Here is an 11174-nt window from a genome sequence, read left to right on the forward strand (position 1 = left end):
CTTCTCTCTCCCTTTCCTTTTATATGAGACATATCCCTTACCTAACATAAAGTACAAGTGCAGAGAATACTCAATGGAATATTCTCCTGAAATATCTTGCTACAAAACTAGCCGTTATGGCCGACCTGGGTATCCGACCTCGACCCGGGTTACTCGGCTCGCCAATTGGTTCCTTCTATCTCGAGTATGACCTCAGCCTAATCGGCTTTTAGTAATCTACCTTTGAGCAAGATTCTCTTGGTCAGATTTCAACTCGTACAACATATTAGTTGGAGAAATTGGAAAGAAGAGTAGGCAAAAAGAGAAGGTTACATGTAATGCAGAGTTGTTTTCTGATTTTGGAACTGCAACTATACGCTATGCAGTTTAAACCCGAGGGCTGAGATGTATTAAATATACCAAAACATTTTTAGTTACCCATTTTTAGTTGTATAATAATTTTTTTAATTTAAAAAATATGGGAGACAGATGGGATGTGTGAGTGTAGTTATGGCTATGCCAATCACAATGGAAGTCTCAAATCTACAGGAAGCCATCATGTTTTCAAGTTGGAAATTTATTAGAAGCATGGGCAAAGTGATGCCGGAGAATGTCCGAGCTAGAATCCAGTTGGAATAGACTACAATATGAGGGGATACCCATTGATTTTGATATTACGTGTTGGCTAAATCAGCCAAAATATAATATGGTATAAAATTGTTTGTTTTAAATCAAGTTTGCACAATTTTTCCAAAAGATCTCATATATTACTACATTACAAATGTGGTTTTTATCTCTCATCAATTTCTAATTAACGTAAATTTATTTTTGCAAACCAACAAAGCAATTAATAAAGTTTTTTATTTATCCCAACTCCCAAGTGACTAGCGGTAATGGTAAATGTCGTCTTCCTTTACAATGACTTCTTCCTTTCCTCTTCGATGTTGTAACTTATAGGTTAGAATGAGAATTATGTTTGATTCATGAATTTGTCACCATTTTGCTTGGGGGAAAGGAGGGAACAGAATCAACTTTGACATTTCACAAGTTAGACTCAGGAAAACAAAAGGCACTCCGCTTGCACGTTTTTCAAGGAAGAAGTATCACATAAATTAGGGACGGAACAAGTATTAAATTTTTCACTAACTGATGGATAAAAATTATTGTTTTAAATTTGTTATCACTATAATAGAGTTGGCACTTCATCATATGACTATTGCTGAATCAAATATGTTTGAAACAGTAAATCCTAATTTTTTAAAATTTTATAATACTGCAGATAATCATAACATCAGACGAGGGATTCGATAAATTTGAAATAGATGCAAATCCTAAATTCTTAACAGGATGTGAATTCTACGTGGTCAAATTACAGTTACTCCATGCGAATTCTAAGTGGTCAGACAAAAGATTATTTATTAGCTGGATGTAACTCCTAAGTGATGAAATAAGAGTTAATCTAAGACTCAAAAGTGTTTTTGCTCCAAATTAAATTCACATGTAATAAAACAATAGGGATGGACAGAAAAAGGGGAAAGAGATTATTGTGTCGATATCGTAAATGAGATATCAACGCAACAAAGAAGATTTGACCTATTGAAAGAGCCATCTGCCTCGTCGCATAAGTCAAAAACGCAAAGAGAGTTGTCTCGGAATTGAAATGATTTGCTAAAGATGATACCCGATATGGCGAGACCTCGCTTATTCCTTTAGGATTAACCCAAATAGCCGCTCACCCTATCACTTAAAATAAAAATAGCTGCATATTTTATGTAGAGAAACTTTCAGAAACCACTATGTTTTAGTGGTTATTAGCTAGTTGTAGCTGCCATTTACTATATTACTTCATATAGCTATGTTTTTCAGGTTTTTAGAGTGTGTTTGATGTATTTAAGCTATTGTATTCATGAATACAGTAGCATTTCTCGGCGTGAAATAGGGGATTACAGCTAGACAAATTATTGTATTCGATTGTATTCACGATATGTATTTGAGACTACAGTAACGTAAATAAGCGCAATTCATGGTCTATTTAGCAGTTTTTAAACGGAAAGTGAATCAATCAACACAATAGACTCCTAATATAACTCAACAAATATAATTATAAATCTGAATACATAAATTATACTATTAATTAAAAAACATATAAATACATTGATGGAATATAGCGAGACAGTGAATACAATGAAATACAGCGAGATACATTGAAATACAATTAAAAAAAAGACAATGAATACAATGAAATACATAGAATACAACGAGATACATTGAAATACAATGATCAAAAGGTAACAGACTCTTCAAGTTGCTCAACCCCAAACTCCATCATCTTTGTTCAAGAATAACCCTAATGTTGTCTAGTCGATAGCAGATTTCGAACCTCCATTGTCAGCCCCAATTTACCCTATGTCAGATTTCGACATTGATACGAAACATAAGACATTGATTTCTAAACAGACTCTTCAACCACTAAATCTTCATCTTAATCTTGACTCTTGACATAGAAATTGCGGCTTCATCTAAAGTTTTGACAGAAAGAAAAGTTGGAAAAGAATAAAACGAAAAAAAGAAAGAAAAAGACAAAATGGAATATCTCAAAGGAGGGAGGAATGAGATGTTTGGGCGGTGCAGCTATTTGAGATTAGGGGAAAACGGGAAATAGCGATGAACTTTTTGGTGCTTCTTCGATTTCTTCCATGGCGGATTCTATTTCAATCTTCTGCTGTTTGAGAACTGGCGCTGAGAGAGAGAGGGGGTGGACAAAAATCTGAAAGAATGAGAGAGAACAATAATACAAACCGTATTTTATGGCTTAAGGGTAGGAGGTGATCATAAATAGATATTTGGCTATAAAAATCAAAGGGTAGCTATGGAATATAATTTTTTAAAAGGGTATTTATTTAAAATAAATAAGGTATCAACCTTTGCTATAGGAGGTAAAAATTCCTTTTATGTATTATATGTGTATAATAATTATGTATAATAAATATATAATCTATGTATATGACTAAAAGAAATAAACAATTACTATGGCCGGCTATTGTGTAAAAATCCCTTTAAAGTTTCATTGTATTTAGGAACCTATGACATGCGTTTAGTAATGGGGCCATAAATAAATAGGGGGAAATCTCACTTTATCCTATTAAACCCAAACTATTCACCCTTTAATAATAAAACCTAAACTATTTATTTTTCATACCTATGCGGCCCGGGCTATTTATCCAACCTACCCATTAGCTATTTGCCTTCGCATTTGAAGTACAGAATGTTAAAAAAACCAGCTTCGTTTTTGCAAGGTTATTTAGTAGCTATTACAATATGATAACTAAATAACTTGGTCTTTCTTTATATTAAGTAGCACATATGATTACTTAATATAAGTTTACCAGATCCGATTTTTTTGTGTATATGAAGGCCCACCATTGTTGAGCTTGAAGCTCCTGAATTTGAAATTTTATTTTAAAGATTTATTGTTTGATTCAATGTGGGTGCTATAAAATATTACTTTAGTATCTACGAATAAGCTTCCCGGATATCATTTTTTATGTGTATTTGAATATCCACCATTGTTAGACTTGAAGCTCTTGAATTTAATGTCACGACCCTAAACCTGAACCCGGTCGTGATGGCGCCTCTCGTGAAGACAAGGATAGCCGACACACTCCCAATTTATTTCTAAAGCAATTAAATAATAGAACTAAGTCTTAATCATAGCAATAAATCCCAAAAGAAGGTAAATAATACAGTTTGCGGAAGGAGAAAGACATAGCCCGACATCGGGGTGTCACCACTCATGAGAATCTACAATAGTACTACAAGTTTGAAAGAGTCTACTCCACTAATACAAGACTAAAACATAAGGAAATAAGATAGAGGGAGAAGCACTAGGCTGCGAATCGCCGGGTTGCTACCTAGTATATCTCCGAAATCTGCTGGACAGCTCTCAACCCTCGCAAGCAGGACCTGATGTGCCTGAATCTGCACACGAGGTGCAGGGAGTAAAGTGAGTACTCCAACTCAGTGAGTAATAATAATAAATGCAGACTGAGTAATAAGAAATCACGTAAAGGCACTTCAACAGGCTATAAAGAAGCAGTAAAAGCCAGTAAAAGCAATAAAACAGTGAAAATATGTAAAGTCACTTAAGTTCAGTTTAAACTTCTTGATGCCTTTTAACAATTAAGCAAGTAAATGACATGCAACTAGGAAAGATAAACACATAAAGAACCGGGCCTTGGGTACAATACCAACAGAAACAGCCCCTCAGGCAACACATGGAACAACATAGCCCCTCGGGCTATATCTCAAATCACAATTGGTACCCGTGCTTACTGGGGGTGTGCAGACTCCTGGAGGGGCCCCTTGCGGCCCAAGCGCAATATCAAGTCATCTCGTGGCATAATCAATAGGCTCTCGGCCTCATATCCAGCCACCTCGTGGCATACAACTCAGGCCCTCGGCCTCATAATCATAATCAGTATATCCTCACAACACAGGCCCTCGACCTTACTCAATCAGAATCTCATAAGCCACTCGAGCAACAGTAAAATATGATGCTCAGCCCAATTTATCATTTAAATTTCATTTAATGATTAAAACAGAGTAAACATGGTTGAGTTATGAAAGCAGTAGAATATAACATGACGGAGTACAAGTATAAGTCAAAATAGTGAGAAAATATCAGTAAAAATCCCTTACGGGTCCAAATATGGCGTTCAACCGAAAACATGATGATAGCAAATAGTTTTCAATCAAATACGCGGTAAAACAGTCATTCGGGATGGACTAAGTCACAATCCCCAGCGGTGTACGACCCCACGCTCATCTTCTAGCGTGTGCGTCACCTCAATATAGCACCACGATGCGCAATCCGGAGTTTCATACCCTCAGGACAATATTTAAGATCATTACTCACCTCAATCCGGTCCGAACTCTAGCCCGCAATGCCTTTGTCCCTCGAATCGGCCTCAACTCGTCGAATCTATCCGAAATCAGAATCACGACGTCAAAATATGCTAAGGGAACGAAACCCATGCGAAAATAATCATATTAGAACATAAATCCCGAAATTATCCAAAACCCAACCCCTGAGCCCACGTCTCGGAATTCGATAAATTTTACATTAATAGATTCCTTATCTCCCCACGAGTTCATACATATCAGAAGTCCCGAAATTCGACCACAAATGGTCCCTCAAATCCTCAACTCTAGGTATCCAATACCAAGCCCTAGTTTTCTCAATTTTAGCCCTTAATTATACCATGATTAAACAATGGAAAAATGATCATAAACCCAAGTAATGAAGCTTAGGGAACTTACCCAACTGATTTCCTTCGATTTTCCCTTGATTTCTCTGCCCTAGCTCGCTTCCCGACTTCAAAAGATGAAGATACTTAGCAAAATTTCACGAAGGAAACATTTTATACCTTCTGGCCAAGGGAATCCGCACCTACAGCCCTTTAATCGCTTCTGCGGTCATCACTTAAATCCTCCACTTTCGCATATGCGATGCCCAATCCGCACCTGCGCCATCGTAGGTGCGGTTCTTCAACCGCTTCTGCGGTTTCTGCCTTCCCAGGCCCTCTTCGCTTTTGCGATTCAAATCTCGTTTCTGCGAGACCGCACCTGTAGTCCCCTAGCCGCAGGTACGGTTATGACAGTAATGGGAAACTTCAGCTGTCACAACCAATTCCAAATCTTTCCGCCAACCATCCGAAAGCACCCCGAGGCCCTGAGACCTCAACCAAGAGCACAAACACATCATATACCACCATCCAAATTTATACCAATCTTCAAAACACCTCAAACGACATTGAATCAACCAAAACACATCGGATTCAAACCTAAGTTTTCAAAATCTTCCGAATTACGCTTTTGATCAAAATGTATACCAAACTATGTTCGAATGACATGAAATTTTGCACACACATCCCAAATAACACAATGAACCTACTACAACTTCCGACCCCTATATCAAAATCTCACCTATCAAACGGAAAACGCCAAAATTCTAACTTCGCCAATTTAAGCCTAAATCTACTCCGAACCTCCAAAACTCATTCTGATCACGCTCCTAAGTTCCAAATCACCTCCCGAAGCTATCCGAACTATCGAAACTCACATCCGAGCCTTCTAACACATAAGTCAATATCTAGTTGATTTTTTCAACTTAAGCTTCCTCAAAAGAGACTAAATGTCTCAAACCTTACCAAAACCTCTCCGAACCCGAGCCAACCAACCCAATAACGCAAAATACAACTGAACAAGGCAATAAGAAGCAGAAATAGGGGAAACGGAGTGGTAACTTATGAGACGACTGGACGGGTCGTCACATTTAAAAAAATTATTTTGAAGATTTCTTGTTTGATTCAAAGTTGGTGTTATTAAATATTATTTATAGTCCATTCTGGAAGTTCATAATGAAATATGATCACATTCGGAGCTGATTTGAGGTGACTGAGATCGAATTTTTCACTGAAAATCAAAGAACACAGTTACCAATAGTATACCACTACGGTATACAATATGTTGTAGGGGTATATAGCTATATTACAACAATATACTTTTATAGTATACAATATACTACAATGGTATACTTTAATAATCAAGAAAATCATAGTTACCTAAAAGTATACTGCTATGGTATACAATATATTATAGGAGTATATAACTATACTGCAACAATATGTTGTTATAGTATATATTATACTGTAACAAAATACTGTAATATTATGTTGTAATATTATATTTGACTGCTATTTGTTGAATCATCTAGGTGCTACTGTGCAAAGCTAAATTCATGGTTATAGTAACATTATAATGTTATAGTATAAAATATAATATAATAATATACCATAATAAATAAGTTATTTTTTAATTTTTTAAAAATTTTCCAATTAGGTCATTGCAAATAATTTCTTAAATGAAATTTTAGATGGAGTTCCGTGAAAATAACATTCATTCTATAAGAAGTAGGTTTCAGAAGATATAAAATAGTAATATACCTATTTGATATATTTATATGCAGTTTTGGCATACTATTGTGACAAGTATTTTACAATAACATTAAATACCAATATGTCATTTTATTATACTAATATATTATTTATTATAAAGATATATAATTTTGGATACTATGTGCTAGAAACATTTACAATAATACATATATTTTTTTAAACAAAAAGAAAAAAAATGAAAGAAAAAAAGAAAAAGAGAAATAAGATATACTATATGGGTTATTTTCTTGATAATTAATATGGAAAAAGAAAAATATGAAACAAAGAAGGAAAAAAAAACTCTATCAGTTATTTTTTTAATATAAACAAAAGGAAAAAAAAAATGAAGTAAAGGATCAAAAGATCTGTGATCCATGGATTTGGATAAAGTTTAAATTATTTGTGTTGGGTAAGTATTTGTAAACTTATCCCCTTAAATAGACCAATTTTGAGCTTCTTGTTTGGACTTTTGGACTTGTCAACATGTTAATGCCACATTCTGACATATTGAACAAAAAATAATTCAAGAAGCAAGTGTAATATTATTTTAATTCTTAAATAAGGCAATTAGATATTGTCGAAATGTAGCACATTCACTATTGTCTGTGAATTCTTATTGCTCTTCATGGAGCTTTCGGAATCGTTTGATAAAAGTAATTTGCCTAGGCTTAACGAATTGGATGATTATGATTTATTAATTTAAAGATTGACTTAATAGATAAAAGAGTTTGAGCAAATGTTTATAAAATAAGGGTAGAATTAAATGAAATGCATATATTATATGGAGAAAATATTATTCTTTGGTTAGTATTGTAGTGAGAGTAAAAGCACAAGTAAAAAGATGTTGCAACGACAACGACGAAAATGATAATGATAACAAAATAGCAGTAACTTTAAATTATAATAGAAAATAAATAAACGTATTAAATTATTGATGACTTAGAAGCTTAAAGAAACAAATTAGTAGGAAGAAAAAAATAAAAAAAAAATAAAATAAAATCGGGTGTCAAAAACAACCTTCTAGACCACCATCGGTAAGAGCCCTCAAAACCTTCTAGAGTCGTTTGAATATGAAGACTTTCACTTTACTTTTTTTGCTACATCCAGTTGTAAAACAACAAGTCAACAACACTCTATCATTAGCTTTTTCTCGTGAATAATGCATGTGACTATCCATGTGATTAGCAGTCAGCAATTTCTTCAATTTGTGGGGATACGTTAATGCTTGAACTAGAAGAACATACTGGTAGTAAATTTGGGTAAAATTTGCTAAACCGATTTCTACAAGCTCCAAACTATGAAGTTTTTAGTAATTTGGGAACCAAAACCTTACTTATCAGTTATCACTCTAGGGAGTTGCTGAAATTGACTAAATGACTCCACCACTATTGATAGGAGCACTCAAATAACGTTTAACCGTAAAAGCAAATAAAAGTTTAAATAAAAAGCTTTAGTTCAATCATGTGAATTTGAGGAATAATATCTACTATTATATAAAAATATTAAGATCCGTCTTTCTCCCAACACAAGAAGAGTTACTCCATACTGGAGTTAGTGCTAGCAACGGAAATTTTCTTGCCCATTAAATAAGAAAATAGAAAGAAATATTCAAGGAAAATAATTCCCACTATTTAATTAAAAACGGGAACTAGAGTAATTTCCTACACTGAATAACTAAAAACGAAGAAGATAGAGAATAACTTCTGAAGACAGAGAAATTATTTGCTCTTCCCTCTCGAGCAACTCCTAAAGTGATGCTATTTATAGATTCCACGGCTGTGTCTAAACTTGGCAAATCTCAAGTTGCAAGTTGGCAAGTTGCAGTTTTGCTTTGGTTTCAAGATTGGTGCTCGCGCCCATTATTTATCCAAGTTGGCAAGTGGTTTCAGCCCATTTGTTTGCTGAATTGTGCAAAATACATGCCACGAACCAACTCTAGCTTAGGTCGTGATGGCGCCCAACACCGATGCTAGGCAAGCCAACAATGAGCAATCTAGTGATTTTCATTCTTAATGGATTTTTCAAACAACTAACTTCCCTTATATTTTAAGAATGTAATGAATAACGGGTATTAAAGTGGTCAAAACGAAAGCCACTAAAAATCATAACCATAGAAATACAAACCAAAATCATAAGTCTACTAGTGTGTGTCAAGACCCGGTGTCACAAATATATGAGTATTCTAGTAGAATATACAAAAGAATACTAGTCTACTGTCTGGAATGAAATAGACAGAAAGAAAATATAACAAAAGGAAGACTTCGGCTGCTGCAATACGGCTTGGATGGGCAGCACCGTGTAGTCTCAGAGCGGGGAGCAAATATGTGCACTGGACTTGTATCCAGATGTACCTGCCTCAAATCTTGTACAATTAAGTACATAAGTGTAGCATGAGTACATAAATAATATGTACCCAGTACGTATCCAGTCTAACCTCGAAAAAGTAGTGGCGAGGGGTCGACTTTGACACTTACTATGAGCTCACAATAATATATTAAAAATTTAATACTAAGCATGGATTTGATGAATAATACTGAAAGCTCAATAATAGGAAATAATAAATTCTTCTTTCACAAATATTAAATCCCAAGTTTAGTTTCATCATTTAACAGCTTGCATTTCAAGACATTTGAGCAATATCAATTATGAATAGTTCCAAAGAATTTTCATGGGCAAATTATGCGGAGGTCGTACGGCCCGATCCAACATAATATTTAAACTGCCCACTGTTGAAGGTCGAACGACACAAACCCTAGATGCATCTATCTGCTACCGAGGCGTTTGGCCGGCTCCATAAATTTTCAAATAAAACACAAATTCTCATTTTTTTTGTCAAGTGATCCATTCGCAACTTCAAAAAAATCCATCACTTATGCAGACAAAAATCCACTTCTGTGGAAAATCCCTAGGCTGCCTGGTTTCGCTTTTGCGGACGGGGTCCCGCTTCTGTGGAGGTAGCTCCTGAATTCGTGTATTGTGCTCATCCATTTCCACTCACAGATCCAAGGAAAGGCAAGCTCTGATATCAATGAAATAATCTTCAAAATTGAAAATTGAATCGAGAGATCTAAAGAACAACGATGGAAGAATTGCTCTTGAACAATCAGCCAAATAATTAGATTATGAATTTAGATAGATAGAAAGAAAGATATTATGAACTGATAGGAGTAAAATCACAACTACAAATGGGAACAAATCCAGCTAGTATAGGCTAGGGAATCTAGGAGGGAAAGTTAGTTGCAACTAACTTTGGGAAATCATGTGCTCCTCACGTGCTTACGACTAACTGTCCTAACTAACTTTCAGCTAGAAAATCTGAAAACCAAAATTCAAAATGAATATTACAAAGAAATGCATCCCTAATACAATTGGATCATAACAAAAAATGGAAATTTGACATTAATGGTTATTGCGACGATTCTTGGCAAATAATAGATTTAGCATTTAATGCCAAACAAAATTGGCATTTGGCAAGGAATAACCAATGTATATCATGTCAATCAGTATGTATTACACACATGTTTTCGTACAAGTATACTAATATATATGTTTGAAAAATAATATACCTGTAGATAATAAATTTGTGTCAGAAAATAAATAATCGAGACCGAAAAATATTGCAACAATCGTAGTATTTTATTTCAAATAGTTTGAGTGTTACAATCTCTATGATTCCTCTGATTCTACTTTTCCAATATAAATTCAAGGTCCTTTGAGCTTGATCTTGAATTTGAATTTGATTTATCCATCACAAACACTTTGATTGTTGCCACGAATTTTACCACGAACAAGTAGCATTGATCTTGAATGCCTTGTATTTGATTTGACTTCGTTCTTGATCTTGAATACTTGAAATTTGTGTTGAAGTGTTTGAATACTTGAACACTTGTAGTTCGCAGAGAATTCTGGCCTTTGAATCCACGAGCTCCCTTGCATCATCTTGTTATAACTTCTGGTGTCTTTTCTGGGTTATGAAGACCCCTATATATAGTTGTGGGAGGAAAGAGTTATGATAAGAACAAACTCTTTTCGACCAATCAAATTAAAGTATGACAATGCCGCATTTGACTGGCCAGAACATGTCACTTACACACGTGGTGCGATTTCACTGGTCTTTTAATTTGGCTTGGCATGCCTTGTCATTTTGATACGTGGCACGATCCTAATGGTTCTTCAGTTTGACTTATCGTGCCACGTCAT

Source organism: Nicotiana attenuata, chromosome 1, assembly GCF_001879085.1.
Source record: "Nicotiana attenuata strain UT chromosome 1, NIATTr2, whole genome shotgun sequence".
In the NCBI taxonomy this organism is placed as follows: Eukaryota; Viridiplantae; Streptophyta; class Magnoliopsida; order Solanales; family Solanaceae; genus Nicotiana; species Nicotiana attenuata.